The sequence below is a fragment of the Suncus etruscus genome, chromosome 13 (genome assembly GCF_024139225.1).
Source record: "Suncus etruscus isolate mSunEtr1 chromosome 13, mSunEtr1.pri.cur, whole genome shotgun sequence".
NCBI classification, from domain to species: Eukaryota; Metazoa; Chordata; class Mammalia; order Eulipotyphla; family Soricidae; genus Suncus; species Suncus etruscus.
In genome coordinates, this window is record NC_064860.1 from 81,063,824 (window position 1) to 81,080,481 (window position 16,658).

General features: G+C 35.1%; 1 protein-coding gene across 1 annotated transcript in view; it reads left to right on the top strand.

The window, feature by feature from the left end:
* Positions 1–1,286: 1,286 nt before the first annotated feature.
* The window catches only part of LOC126025931 (collagen alpha-1(VIII) chain), a 166,092-nt gene continuing 150,720 nt past the window's right edge, over positions 1,287–16,658 (top strand). The window contains exon 1 of the mRNA XM_049785647.1: positions 1,287–1,379. The gene's annotated coding sequence lies outside the window, so the exon portion shown is untranslated. The remainder of the gene's footprint in view (positions 1,380–16,658) is intronic.

The window sequence follows — 16,658 nt, forward strand, 5'->3', positions numbered from 1 at the left end:
GACTCATGCATACCTCATGAGGTCATGGTGAACACTGCAGAAGTTATGGATTTATATGGTTCTATATAGATGATTGTATATATACAGATATTCATATATACCTCAACTCAACCCAAGTTTCCTAATTCGTTTAGTCTTCCTATCCCTCCCTAAGACTCCCTTTCCCCTCAGGGAAACCCCAATCCCAGGGTTCCAGTTCTCTTTTTTGAAATGTTTTTAATTCCTTTGGTGGCCAAAATCAAGCTTGGGCTGGGAAGTGAGTCACCACTCAGAAGCTAAAGGATCTTGTGTTCTCTTTCCCTAAATATATTAAGAATTTCAACTGGTTTATTCCTCTCCTTGTTGGTTGAACCCTTTCAATGTTTAAGACACAGGGAGTGAGCCATGGCACCAGGACGTTTTTTCCAATTGTTATGAATGAGAGTTCTTAAGAAATACTGGAAATAACCAAAAGGTAGAGAGCCAAGCAAGCCTCTTACATAAGCTTGAAGGACCAAAGCTACTTTTGAGGTTCGTTTCTCTGCAACTAAATCTCAGAGCCTCGAAAACCTTGGCTTGATTTACCTTAGTGCTGCAGAAGCCACGCAGGGACCTTTGGATGCTGGATAGTATCCTCAAAACAGGTACTTTGTCCAGAAACAAAAGCACAAAACAAAACAAAAAAATATTGCTAAGAGCAACTAGAGATAGGGTGGACAGAGACTTGGAAGAGGGGAGAGAGACATGGATGGTGGAACCCCCTGCGCTCTCCGGCAGGGTACAAATCCACACAGCACTTGTTCTTAACTTGAACTTCAAGAAGCCCTCCCTCCTTCCTCCTAGCTCTTGGATCCTGCACTTTTCCTGAACCGTTACTTAGCTTTTCAAAGTCACAGCAAACACCTCCAATAATAACTGTTTCCCACAAGCTGCCAGTTAAAAAAAAAAGAAAATCATACCCAAACGAAAAAAAGAATAACCCCCTTTTCCTTTTAGGTTTTAAGTGTTTGAAGATCTAACTCCTATTCATTTGCACCGCAAGTCCTTCCTTCTCTGACTTCTGCATCCCTTTCTCTTCCTTCCAAACCATTTACTCCCCTTTCTCTTTCTCCCTCCCTCCCGTTCTCTTTTCCACTCTTTCTTCCCTCGACACCCCCTCCCTTCTCTCCTCCCTCTTTTGGGCTCCCCTTTCTGCCCTTTCCGCCCCTCCCCAGAGAAGCAGTCCAGCTCCTCCCGGGGCTGTCTGCCCGCCGCCCCTTCCCTGCCCACCTACAATGAGTAGCAGCTCCTCCCACCTGCCCATAAAAGCCAAGTGCATGTTACCCTTTGCGGCTCCGAGCACTTCCCCGTCCTCCTGTGCGCAGTCCCTGAGCCTCTCTCCCTGGATCTTACTGCTCAAGGTAAGACAACACCTTCTCCCGGCATCTGACCTATGAGGGGCCGCTGCTAGTTCTTAGTCTTCTCTGGTCAATTTGCTCTTTGGTTCCTTTCTTCTTAAGGATGCCAGATCAGCTGTCCCTTTAACTAGCAACTGGTTTGAAAACAAACTTCTGTTTGAACGGTAAAATGGTAAAGGTTCATTTTTTGGGCAGAAGCAGCTGCAGGAATATTGAGAGAGAGAAAAAGCACTTTTCTCTTTTCAATCACTTTTCCCCTGTTCCTGACAATAGGTGAGGTTAAAAGGTATGCGTGTGGCTAAGATGCATTATTGACTGTTTTGTTCTTGTGTTTCAGATATAGGGGGGGGCAAAGGGAGCAAAGAAAAACTTTTTCCCATTGTGAAAAATGTACTTGAAAAGAGCACAATTAGTGTCCTGAAAATAGCACAGTCAAAAGGTCTGCTAACAATTTTGCCATGTTTTCTAAACCTCAAAGACAACTTTTTCTTAAAAAAAAAAATCTTTCCAGGTTTAAACCTTTGGAAAAAATTATGTGAATGGGTCCCCTTTCCACAGGAACAGTGATCAGGTGGCTAACAGACAGGAAAGAACAAATCCAAATTTACCAGCTGGGGAAGAATGTACACTCACACAAAACTATCTTTTCGATAAAATGAGGATAGGATTGGAAAGAAGAAAGTGTATAAAAAAAACTTCATGAATTTATATACACACACCTAAACATAAAGTGTTTCAATATGTTTTATAGTAAGAGAAAACTACAGACCAGAATATACAATGCCTCTGTGTATACCAGATGGTTATAAAGAAAGATTAGAAAGATCTGGAGTTTTAGCTCTGCTTGCCATCTCTCTAACTTCATCTAGTAAATTAAAATTGATCTTAACAACCAGCAATTTTCCCAAATATTCTATGTTTAAGCTACCCTCATTTTTAAAGAACGACATCTTATTTCTGGAGTCTAAAAGTGAGCATTATGCACCTGTAAAAGGGAACTCAGACATCATAAGCACTTCTGTAAACCCAAGGTACTTGGTCCATGAAGTTTGTCATCAAAATCTGTGGGCTGTGTGGAATGAACCTCTCATGTAGGAGAAAAAGCCTTCTTCAAATGTTTCCTCTGGGGAATGGCACAGACTACTTAGAGAAGGCAAACCAACATTGGCAGTCAGGAAACCAAACCAATATTTCAGTCCTTAAGGTTCTTACAGAGAGGAAAAGTCCCATTTTGGGAAGGGTGGAGTGGGGAGGGGTGGAGACTACTTATATTGTCTCACTTAACAAGGGAAAAATCAACAAAGTTATAAAAAATAATTCTCCACTTTTAATGAAACTAGAATAATTGCAACTTTCATTAAGGGTCTTCAAACTTCAAATTTATCTTAGTCTAAATATAGAGATGGAAAAGGTATAAAATTCTGTTTGGCAAGGAAAAGATCAGATGATATACAAATGAAAGAGTTTCAGGGAAAGCTTTCTGTCATTTAAAATTTTGCTTCTTTGGAAAAATAAATCATTGCAAGGAGTGTGTTTTCACTGAAAAAATGATTTAACATAGTAATTGGTCAATAGAAATTGATCAAGATAGTATGTGACCTGGGCTTATTAAAATACCTTTTATCTCAAGCCACAGGGCAGACTGATTGCTTATATGTCTGATATCAGTGGGTCAATCAACCATGACAAAATATGGGACAAAGTATGATAGGTATGGGATGAAGCCAAACTAAGTGTGTGGCATATCCAAGTTAATTTTTTTATGGGATTGCTGGAAGCACACCCATCATTATGCAGGTTACAATACACTGTTTCATTCACCAGATCTCCTTGAGGGAAGTTATATTTTCTGGTACCCAAAAAAAGTCTTGCCAGTATAAAAGAGCTCCCTGTTATTCCTAAATTTGGGGATGAAAAGTGTTCTCCCAGGGTTTGCTTCTGCTTTTCCTGGAGTCAATCCACTCCTCCAACTATGAACCATTTAATAGTAACTACCTTCCTCATGTGCCATCACGTTCAACACCCGAAATAACCGGTGAGATCATGTCAGATTGTTCATGATGTAACTTTCCCATGGGCCTTTTACCAGACACTGGAAATGATTTTTTCTCCATAAGGTACACATCAGAAAAATGACACTTCTTTTCTTAGTTTTTAGGAAAAAATAGTGATAGGCTTTCTTGTAGTTATCTTTTGTACCATAAGTGTGTATATATACATATATATACATATATATATACATACAATAAGTCTCCTTATAACATTATATACTGCCTCTGATTTGGGTTCAGGTTCATATCTCTCTGACAACATTCCAGCAGCTGGCTTTGAACAACTCTTTTCATGCAGTTTATTAAAGGAAAGATGAGCGGTTGCCTGTTTCACTAGAAACACAAGGTGTTGCTGATTTTAAGGAGATCTTATGCCCAAAAAAACATACTATTATGAAAATTATAGAACAATATTCCAACAGTCAGAAAATATACCATACTTTATGTTCAGCTGGAATATAAAAATCAAAGAGATGATTGGGGGGAGGAGAGTAGAGAATTGAGAGGAAAGCTGAATAATCACTGAAACAATCTAGGAAAAGAAAAAGATAAAAATTTCTACTGCAGAATTTAACTTCTTTATGCCTATATTTATGTAAAATATAGGGTGATACAGAAACACAAACATCCATAGAAACTTACATTTTCTTATATCAATAAAAGCATTTCTGCTAGTAAGTAAAGTTCTACATTAACTGTGTCATACTCTAATGGAGAAAAAAACCCAGTTCTAAAATCCAAAAAAAGTTCAGGGCTGCCCCACATTAAAACCCACAGAATTTTGCCAGTTATAATTTTAAAAGCTATATTATGAGTATAAAAACCCTCAGAACATATTTTTCACTAATGGTGGTTCACAAAACCAACCCCAACTCTCCCAAAGGGCCCAATGTTGTGTAATTATTTGCACATTAGAAGTTAGAAGCAGCAATTTATTCCATTCTTATCCATGGTCACCCACTTCAGCATGGAAACTTGCAGAGCAAATTAAAATGCAGCCATATTTCCCAATAATGTTCCTCCAATTAACCCTCACAGAAAGGTCTTTTTTTTTACTCTTTGGCCACCTTCTCTTCTACAAGCTTTCTTTATTGTTTAATTATTTAAGGGGCATACCATTGGTGCTAAGGGGATACTCCTGGCTCTGTGCTCAGAAATCACTCCTGACAGTCTCAGGGGACTATATGGGATGCAGGAGGTTGAACCCAGTTTGGTGGCATACAAGGCAATCATCCTACCTGCTGTGCTCTGGCTCCGGGCCCCCTCAAACCTTCTTTAGGTATACACAAGCAATTAAAGAAGGCTCATATCTTTTAGATGAATGCATTATGTATATATTGGGTGATTGAGTGATGAGAGAAAAAAAAACAGAAGACAAAGAGAAGTTTAGGAAAGAATGAATAGCCTTTGGAAATTAGGAAATCTTTTCTTTCGCAGTTTCTATAAAAAAGACCCTTTACTACCCAAATGTATTGGTAAATTTTTAACATGTTTTAATTCTGTTCCCTTCCCCTCTCCTTTGTTTATGCATTGGTCAGAGTAAAATACATGCTTGGTTGTGATGCTCTCACATTCCATAATAGTGTTCAATGGAAATCACAAACCTTTCAGTTGGGATATTTGCACACCCCCGCTAGGGGTCTCACTCTCAGTTGTGATGTTTGCGCATGTGCTCTCACAGGGGTCATATTTCAAGTTTAAAAGCTCAAATCTCTTCAGTTGTGGTGCTGAAATACAACTGACTATGTGCCTGCTGGAAACACAATTCTCTGTTGTGATACAGACTTGGAACTATGCTCAGTGCATTTGAGGTGATGCCAGAGAGTTTACTGGCAGCCTCACACCTGCAAGGTAGGTGCTTTACTACTTAACCATCCACCAGGCCTCACCAACTAAAATATTTTTCATGGACTAGCTTACCAGATACAATAGAAGGTTAAAGATAAAAGATCTACCAATGACATGACACTCAACAGCAGTTTATACATCATAAGTTAGCCTTCCCAAACTTCTCCCTTCTAGAGATAAAAGAAATGATAGGTGGGAAAGAAAAATCACTGCAATTCAGGACCAAAATAAACTACTAATTGGTTTTTACTATCACTTTGGCAACTATATTGACTGTTGGAAGGTAAAAATTCTGTCTGCTATCTAAGGAAGGAGGATTTATATAATCTTTCATTAAGCCAGTATATTTGTAGGAAGGGAGTTTTACAAATTCCAAATTATAATTTAGGGGCCCAGAATACACAGAATAAGTCCACAAAAGCCATTAAAATTAAATCCAATCAAAATAAAGTGACAAAAATTAAAATGGTTCCCCAAAATCATAATCTGCTAAAATAGCAAACCCTAAATTCTAAATAGTATCACATAATAGAAAAGCACCTCAGAATCTTTGACTATATTAAATAACACCTGATCATTCATCTTCAGTCACATCAGTTAAATTTAGGTCATTGTAATGCCTCTCATAAAAAACAAAATCTATTTCTCTGGTTTCATACTGTATTTGCAGATATAGTCATGTTTCTTTTGTGTATTGCTCCACCTGTTTTTCTTAGTGCAATGAATTTCATTTTAGTTCTTATTTATCTAGTGTCTGGAGTACCACTCGTACTGTGGCTTTCCTCATTACTAAAAGTCTCATAACATCTCTTATATAGTATATAAACAAACCTACACTCCATCATATAAAAAATTCATCATTTTTCTTAAGCTTTAATTCACATACTTAGAAGAACAGAAAGTTTGTCTTGCTTCTAACAGATTCTCTGAAATAAACTTTCTAAGGACTTTTAAAAATCTCTTCACTGTTCAAATTCTTGAGGATTATAAACCTTTTTGGGAATCGCAGGCTAACAACGTTGGAAGGATTTAGTTAATTTTTACCAAAATGAATGTTGCTGATGAGAAAAGGTAGGGAGCTTAATGTTTTACCCAAGGCCCTCCAGATGTGTGATGAGGAGAACTATGAAATTTACATAGTCAAAAATCTCTAATCTGTGTGTTCTCTCCCAAATGTTTTCCCCATGCAGAATGTATAGGAGGTATCATTAATAATGCCAAGAGTTCTGTTGGAACTTAACAGGAATCATAGCCTGTAGAGGCATTAGACTGCAGCTTTACCTCTCTCTACTGCAACATATCTCAGAAACATTAATACAAACACTCATAAAGGATGCCAGCATTATTGTTCAAACAGCAAGAACTAATGTCTCTCTATAGATAAGGATTTAGTATATAATAACTGGTTTGTGAATCTGTGAAGTTTTTAAAAAAAATACCACTTTTTCTTAACTCTTTCAATTAAAATCTTTTTTTTTTGTTTGTTTGTTTTGTTTTTGGGTTACACCCGGCAGCGCTCAGGGGTTACTCCTGGCTCTATGCTCAGAAATTACTCCTGGCAGGCTCAGGGGACCATATGGGATGCCGGGATTGGAACTGCTGTCCTTCTGCATGCAAGGCAAACACCTTATCTCTATGCTATCTCTCCAGCCCCTTCAATTAAAATCTTATGTAATGTTCATAGGGAATCATAATAACTCAAATCTTTAGCATTTAAAATTATTTTTGTCAGGGGCTGGAGAGATATCATGGAGGTGTTTGTCTTACATGCAGAAGGTTGGTGGTTCGAATCCCGGCATCCTATATTGTCTCCCAAGCCTGCCAGGAGTGATTTCTGAGTGTAGAGCCAGGAGTAACCCCTGAGCACTGCTGGGTGTGACCCCAAAAATTATTTTTGTGAGATAGATAAATGGGTCAACTGTATGATAAAGGATAAGTTGAACTATTTGGTGAATTGATATCATATTTATCATGTTGATTTTTTATGATACATTTCTGAAACATAATGCAATATTACTTCAATTAAAATATTATTAAGATATAATACAATTTTCTTTGCTTTAGGAAATGTAGGTGAGTTCATTTTACCTTTTTGTGTCTAAGCATTTCCCAGCCTACTGCATTATTATAGCCCTCATATTTACTTAAGTTCTAGATATTATGCTTTTATTGCTGTAGGCTTAAAATACAGTTTTAGCATCTATGTGATAAAACAAATGCATTAACATGATTAATAATAAGATTTTCTTCTTCTGCCACCCAACAGGGAAGTGCAACAAATATAGTCACTTTGTAGTTTCTTAGATATTTAATGAAATAAAAGACAAAATATGTATAATAAATAATCAGAAAAAAAACCATTAAGCAATATACAGGTTGAGAGGTATAAGCTGAGGTATGTTGCAGCAAGGAGACAGGGTCACAATATCTAGGAGTACAGAGATATAATGATGCCATGTACCTTAGAATTTATTTATTTAAACCAGAAGAGGAAAAATTTCCAGAGAGGTTTTGAGATACTAAAGAAGAGATATTTAATAAGATTGCCTGAACTAAGACCTTCACATGTATTTGGTGTGTGAAATTAGTTCTATGTGGAACAGATTTCTTTTGGAATAGCACGATTTGAAAACTGGCTCATATGAGTGAAAACTTTTTTAAGTGTTATAGCTGTTAAAAATGTGTTGAGATAAATTAAATGATCTGAGCATATGCTTTGCAAGGGCAATGATATGAGTTCAATCTTGAGTACTACATATTTCTTCACTCCAACACTGAACATTATGAGTATTGCTGGGAGTATCTTAGGTAGTCTCAAGATAAGAGATAAAAATAAAATAAAATTAAAACATTTCATCTTAACCCTTCACTTGACTTCATCTGAGAAAACTCATTATAGATGTGATTCTAATCCAACATACTAATACTAATGATGTCAAATAAAAATATAATTTGCCAAGATAACAATAGAATGAGTAGGAATAAAATTACTCCTCTATGGGAAATGATGAAGGTAGATAGCAATGCTCTTGAGTCATTTCTATAAACAACTTATTCTGAATAAGTAGACAGAGGCTACCCCAAAATGCCTCTTCACTTGCTTCTAAAGAATACACGATATTCTTCTGCATATCTTGAAAGAGTAATTGTGTTTCTGAAATCAATTTATTATATGTTAAAATTTATATATTCTGTGACTAAGCATCGTTGTAAAAAATCTTTTAAGTGTTTCATGAATACTGCCTCTCTTAAGTTCTCTATTGATGTATTTATATCACAGATTATTTAGGAACTGGCATCATTTGATGTGCTAAGATGAAAGACTATTAATCATTTCATGTGCTACTTTTCCAAATCTAACTGAACAGGCCAGGGTGTGGGTGTCAGCTTCTGGCTTCTCCAGGAAATAAAAAATATCCAGTCTGTTTAGGAGCTCCTCTACTCGCCTCTGTTAGCTACATAAAACAGCTGCTTCTCTAAAGATCTGAACCACGGCCTCCATAAATAGGGTTTCTGCTGTAGGGCAATTATAACTGCTTAAGGTGGGAATTTCACTACCAGGAAACAAAGTGGCCATGCCACATCTTCTATTAGTTCAACAGGAGCACAAAAGTTTTTATGAGTCTTTTAAAGAGTTTTTTTTTTTTTTTGTCCTGAGACAGTTAGGAAACATATTGTGAGCTATCATCCTATTTAATAAGTTCCTCCAACTTTCAGGCCATATGTATTCTAAAGATAAAACTAAATGTGGCTTACAAATTCAAAGTGATTACTGTGCATTTTTATAATTCTTTAAAGATCTCTACTTTGTGACTGCCTATTCACAAAGTCTAGGTTCTTGGCATTTACCAGTGCTCTAAATGAAAACAAGCTGATTCTTATTCAAAGACAGACGCAAAACAAAGCCAACAAGTAGATGAAGGAAGATGCTAGGTGGAACTAAGTAAGCACTTTTGATTTAGCCAAGATTGTTGAAGTTGGAAGTGTGAAAGACTAAAAATGATCTGTATCTACATATATCAGTATGTGTGTTTTGCATATATAATATATGTAAACCTACAATTCTATACATCTGTTTGTATATATGATATAGAGTTGGACTAGCATTCCTTCTTTAACACACTGTCTAAATTCCCTTCTATCTTTTAATTTATTCCAGTTCCCTGCTGCTCAAATGTGAATCCAATCTCAAATGTGAGATCCTTGACCAGTCGAGAGACCAGGACTAATGAGTTTCTCAGAATAGAAAACAGACTTGTTTCCAGAGGAGGCCTTTAGATATGAATTTTTCTCATAAAGAGAAGAACAAAATATTCTTTGCTTTTGGGTCTGAAATTTTCTATAGAATTGTATAATGTTAGTTTTTATTTAAATCCCAAGTTTAGCCTTTTGAAATAAATCATCTGTATTTCAACAATGCCAGAAGTGTTTATGCTTATAGAAATTTATTTAAAAGAAATCTGAGGAAATATAAAAAATGTTTTTTCCAAGGCTACCACCAATCAAGACAAAATATAGCAAAGCCCTCCTGTCAACAGGAATGGGGAAAAGAACTGGGATAAAGAAGGAGGCAGAAATGGGCCAAATAAAGTTCACCTTCCAAGATGGCCCAGAATCGATGTACCAGGATCATAATTTTTACAGGGAGCGGCTAGGGTTTTGCCGAGACCAAAGCGAATACCTTTCTTTTGACAATTTCCATTGCACAGCTGTGTGCAGAAGGCTTGTTAAGACTTGAGATACTTGCATAATTCAAAACCCTTTGGGAATAGAGATCAATTAGGACCATAAAAAAAAATCACTGGCACGTCAGTGAATGATGCTTGCTTTGTAAAAAAAAAAAAAAAATGACATTCACAGAAAAATAGCAATGCTCTCTCAAGGCTAAGCCTATTTATGATGTCAATAGAAATGATCTATGAAATTGGCATGCATCTGTCATTCTAGAAAATCTTCAGTGTTTAATTTCAAGACTACCCCAACACTTTCTGTGGGTTAGAGGTCATCTTTTGCCTTAATTTTTTTAAATTCCAAATGGAAAACAATTATCAATTAGCCACTCTACCATTTTAAGGCATTTGGGGTAGTACAAAGTAATGCCACTTAAGCATAAATTGTTACTGTTCTTTGGTAAATGGATTACATTCACAGCACCTGGTTAAGGCTTATAGTGTTTATAGAAAACCGAGTCAAAGGGGAATCAAATTTCAAATAAATACATACTCTCCAATTATGTAACAAGGACATTTTTGTTTCCTAGAATAGAGAGAACAAATTTACATGTCTTTAATAATCCAGCAAAGTCAAGAGTTAGTGCTAAAAGAAAAAGAAACAATTATTAAATACTAATTTAATAAGACCTACCATTTATTAATAAATATTTTTGTAAATATTATATTACCAAGAATATTAATAAGATACACAGCAATGACCTGGGCCTTATTAGCTCAAATAGCCTATCAGTTTATTAGCCTCTGACATACAATATATAATTAATTGAATTAGTTTAGCAATTTAATATAATAATGCACGCGCTTATCACTAAATGACTACTTAGGCAGTTTTAAATATATATCTTATGTAAATCAGAAACAATTAGTAAACAGAATCCTAAGAAAATAAAAATATTCCAAGCTTCTATTTTAGATATATAATCCTAAATTATTTGTAATTATTTAACTATTTTTTTCAGCATAAGGGAGTACTAATATGACCTAACTACAGTAATGCCATTATTAACAAATAGAGTTACAAGCAAGTATGATTTCAGTAATTCTATTTTTAATAAAAAAATGCAGTGTGGGAAATATTTCTAAGGTTATTTCTAAATAATATGATTCATTTTTAAATTAGTAACTGCTATACAAGTAATATTAATAATAAGAGTACAAAATACATATACCAAAATTCTTACCCAAGAAAATATATAATAAATTTTTTACTCATTTTTTGTTTATACTTATGCTGGGATTTTAAAAAAACTGACTCGTTGAATAAATGAAATAAGATAAAAAGAATACTAATTTAAGAGATTAAAATTTCTATATGACAACTGGTTAATATTTTGACACTGGTTAAAAAGATAATTCCTCACAAAGATTTTGGTCAAAAAATTTTGTTTTAACTAGAGAAAAATATTTTTAGTAATGAAAAGTAATGTAGTATTACTTGGTTTCTATATGTATTCAAAACTGTATTCAACATTTTCCAGATCGTTTCAAGAAATACACGGACTATTGTGTTTAAAGAGATTCTGTGGCTAAATATACTTTAGAAACGCTCAATGAAACCATTTAAATCAATTTCACTCACTGAAAAAATTTTCATTATGTCTTTTTATTCTTAAAAAAGTTTACAGTCAATACATGGTGTGAATTCACTTGATGACAGAAGTCCCAACCTAAGAGTATCAGTTGGGAATTGCAATATACAGAGAAGCTCAAGAATAGCTGAGGAATCATTGTCCTTAATTATTTAAAAAAATCTACTAGTACATGGTAATTTCACTGTCACTAGTTATTATGTAAAACTCATTGAATGTCAGTGTAGATTATGTGCTATGTCGAATCATAAAATAAAAAACAACTCCAGTCTAATTTCCAAAGCAGATGAGAAGAGAACAGAAAAGCAGACGAACATGGTGTGATCCTAGGGATCAGTATTTAATATTAGTAATAAAATAACAGAAATTCCAAAATAATTTAATTTAAATCAATATGTATTTTAACAAATAGCAATATACTTGTAAAACAGTTAATACTTACATATAGCTTTCAAACTATTTCCAAGCAAAAAGTCATTTACAAGATTTTTCAAATTGGAATAATCTTTTACTTTCCTCTTTTTTCCCCACTCCCTGGGTATTGTGTTATAAGTAATATGGCCAACAATATGCAATAAATTTAGGAAATAGAAGGCCATCGAAATATAGTACAGGGCTTAAGGAAAGTGCATCGCATGCAGATGACCCTATGTGGATCACCAGCAACACATATGGTGCCCCAGGCTCCACCAGGGGCCACTTGTGAGCACAGAATAAAAAGTGAGTTTGGCTGCCCAAACCAAACCAAACCAAAATTATACACACAAAATAGATATCTAGATAACTCCATAACTAATTCATCTACTTATGAATTAATCATTGTTTTTGCTTTTAAGGATAAAAAAGAGAACCTCCATTCAAACCAACAATTTGCTCAAGGTTACATACACAAAGGAAATAGCAGAGCCAGTATACAGATCCCTGGTCATACTCCCAAGTCTTCCTACTACTCCAGGTTAACTCTGTGATGTCTTGTCTGTTCCTAAAAGAGAAAAAAAGAAATCAACTTTCAGTGACACCAATTTTGACTCATAAAGTGAGAGAATTCCAGTGGCTCTGTTCCTAGACACTGCTGACTGGTTCTGCTTCTTGTTTAATACTGTAATTTTAATTTCCTTCTATTTTTTGTATTTTTTTTTCCTAAAAGCATGCTGTCATTTCAGAGCCAAAATAGTAAGGTCGGTGTAACTAGAAAAATAAGAAAAAGCTATCATTTCTCCCTAGGGCAATTTGCAAGGGCTAAAGTTTCTCCATAAATGCCCCCCCCCCAATTGATCACATGTTGCTTGGCACCAATCTGGTAGAAAGTGACAAACTAGCATGTCTTTTCTAAGGCAGTAGAAATTCTCATGATTATATGAGAAACAAAACGAAGGCACCACATAACATTAAAAACTGAATATGCCTCCCTCAAATAATTCTTTTGGCATTACTTTTACTATAAACCATTGCCAGGCAATGAGAATAAAAACTGTTAAGTGATTTCCCAAGTTAATTTAAGTTCCCCAAACTATACCTCTGCTTAATCTGCAGTGAAAGCTTGCAAAAAATAAACATACCTGGGGGGCGGAGCAGTGGCACAAGTGATAGGGCATCTGCCTTGTACACACTAACCTAGGATGGACCGTGGTTCCATCCCCCGGCGTCCTCTATGGTCCCCCAAATCAGGAGCAGATTTCTGAGCGAAAAGCCAAGAGTAAACCCTGAGCATCACCAGGTGAGGCCCCCAAAATCAAAAAATAAATTAAATAAAAATAAAAATAAATATACTACATGCCCTCCCTTTATGTTGTGTCAAGGACAGAAATGAAAACAAAGATTAGCTTTTTCCCTGTAGTTACATTCTGCTATATACTTTTGCTTTTATAGTTGATCTACACTTCCTGCAAATAGCATTTCCACACGTAATCAACTTGATCAGTGAAAGCTTCTCCAAATACCAGATCAGTTGTACACACTTTTATTTTAAATTTTTACTAAAATGCCTTGATTTACAGTTATTCACTGTTGAATTCCATCATTAATTCTATCAATTCCATCAGTGTACCCTGCCTTCTTTGACAGGAATGTTTTCAAGTTTGGTTTTTGTAATTTGGATCTTATGTTTTCAATATTGTTGGCTCTGTGGTTCAGATAGACATATGTTTACCACTCTTCTACACCACTGATATACCCAAAGCCCCTAACATCTGTTCCTATTACTTCTCATCTCTCTTTCATGTTTTTTTTTTCCTTTTACACATTGCAGTTTGCAGTATTGTTATGTGAAGGGGTAGTAACATCATTTCACTTTAAATCCTTTCAGCACCCAGATCTTATCCAGAGTGATCATCTCCAACTATCATTCTACATATCCTTCAATTCTATCCAAGTTGCAATGAGTTACTTCATTTAATTGTTCCTAGCTGCTGCAGAGTACTCCATTGTGAACATATATACTACACCTTCATAGTCCACTCATCTGTCATTGGAATCTTAGTTGATTCCATATCTTAGCTATTATATTGTTACAAATAATAATGTTGCGCATATGTTTTATTGAATAACTCTTTTGAGGTCTAATGGTAGATACCCATAAATTGTATTGCTGGGCCATAAGTTAGCTCAATTTATTCTTTACTGAGAAATCTCCATATACTGTTTTCCAGGGGGCTAAGTCAAACGATATTTTCCTCAGCAGTGGATGAGAGTCTTTTCTTTTCTTTACTTTTCTTTTCTTTTCTTTTCTTTTCTATTTTCTTTCTTTTTTTTCTTTTTTCTTTTTGGACCACACCCAGTGACTCTCAGGGGTTACTCCTGGCTATGTGCTCAGAAAGTGCTCCTGGCTTGGGGGATAGATGAGTTTTTCATCACATCTCTTCCAACAAGATTGCTGTCAGTATTTTTGTTGTGTACCATTCTCTCTGGTGTAAGATAACATTTCACTGTCATCTTGTTTCGATTTCTTTGATAATAAGTTATGATAAGCATTTTTCCATATGCTATTTATTGGCCATCAATCTGTCTTTTTCAAATGTTTATTTCTTCTCATTTGGGGGTGGAGATTGGAGGACCACACTTGGTAATGTTCAAGACTTACTCCTGGCTTTGTGTTCAGGCATTCAACCTGGTAAGGGCCCACCGGATAGAACACCTTATAGAGTTCTGAACATCAAACACACATTAGCCACATACAGAAAAACACCTTACCCACTGTTCTATCTCTCTGTACCCCATCCCATTTCTGATAGAGTTTTTGAATTTTTTATTGAGCTGTATAAGTTCTTTAATGTCAACTTTTTTCATTCATTTGAAAGTATATTTGTACTTCTGTTCTGTTTTTGGACCACCCCTGGAGGCACTCAGGGGTTACTTTTGGCTCTGCATTCAGAAATTGCTTCAGGCAGGCTTGTGGACCATATGGGATGCCAGGAATCACACCTGGTCTGTCTCAGGTAGGGTGTATGGAAGGCAAACACCCTACCACTGTGCTCTCTGCCCCCCATATTTGTATTTTTATGTTCATGATAGCATTATTCACAACAACCAAAACATGGAATCAATCAAAATACCTATCAACATATGATTGAATAAGGAAACTGTGATATATATATAATTGGAATACTGCTCTGCCAGTATGGAAGATAAAAGTTTACCTTTGGGAACAAAATGAATGGAGCATGAGGTGATTATAATAGAAGAAATAAATAAGGAAGTAATGTTATTTATTTATGAGTTCTCATGTAGAATTTGTGAAATAATAATTACTAAAATAAGCAAATTTATAAAAAAAATTATTCCTAGGCTCAGTGCAAAATGTGATGATTACCATAATAAAAGATAGAGGAATGATGGAGATGTATCTTTGGTGGTACACTGAAACTGTGGTGATGGGAGTAGAAACAATTTCACATATATAAAGGTATGAAGTTAAGTCCCTTAAAATTCCACACCATTGTAAATCAATCATAATCCAATAGAATATTTTAAATGTCATTTATGTGTTACCTGTACACTACATTGAAAAAAATTCTATCTAGAACTTCCTGATGAACATGTGCTAGATTGAGAATATGATATGTGGCTTCCAACTATATAGTGTAACTAAATGGCTAACGTACTAAGTTATTTTACTATAAGTTTTCAAATTCAAAAATGAAATGACTACTTGGTTATTGTTCACTGTGTCACAGAATGTTTAATTCTTCATATGCTTTGTTTTGTTATTTCTTGATAAAAGGGATTATAAAAAAATTACAAACTACTGGGGGGATAACTAGGATGCTTTTTTGCTTCCCAGCAAGTGCCATGATATTTTTTTTTTTTTTCATAAAATTGTAAGGCTGAAATTTTCCATTTTCAATGGCTTAAAGTGACTCAGAATAGTACTACCACTTTCTGGATCCTTTATAACTTTAAAACAAAATTAAATGAAGATTGTTTGAATTAAGACTAACAATTATCATGTCTTCTCTTTTCCTTTTGTAAAGAGGAAAGATTGCCTCTGATAATGTTAGAACATCTACAGTTACATATAACAGTTTCAAGTTTTATTACAATTATTTACTCAGAAAAAGGTTTTTTTTGCTAATGTTGTCTAAAGCAAGTTCAACTAATAGATTTTTGCTTTTCTACCCACTGAAATCTTATTACATTCTAAAATATTTCTTTATCGTAATTTCCTCCAGAGAATTGTGTCTCCATTGCTAGTGACTATCCTGAGATACTTTAAAGAAGTCAAATTCTCTATCCACATGTCAAAAGAAGGCCACATGGCAGGAACATGACAATATAACCCTGACACTTACACCTTCAGAAAGTACCATGACAACCAGTTAACCATGCAATAAAATCTTGTAACTAGCAAAATGAACAGACTAACTATGAATTAGATTCTGACTTATTAAATCTTCAGAAAATAAGCCAGAATTAGACTCTAACAGCAATAGTTTATAAAAGTTTAATGATTTTAGAGGTCAGAACACTACATATTTTTCTACTGACTCAGAGAAGAGTGGGACAAGAGAAAGAAGAGGTGTTCAACCAAGAAGTCAGAGCAATCAGCTGCAACTTTTCCATTCA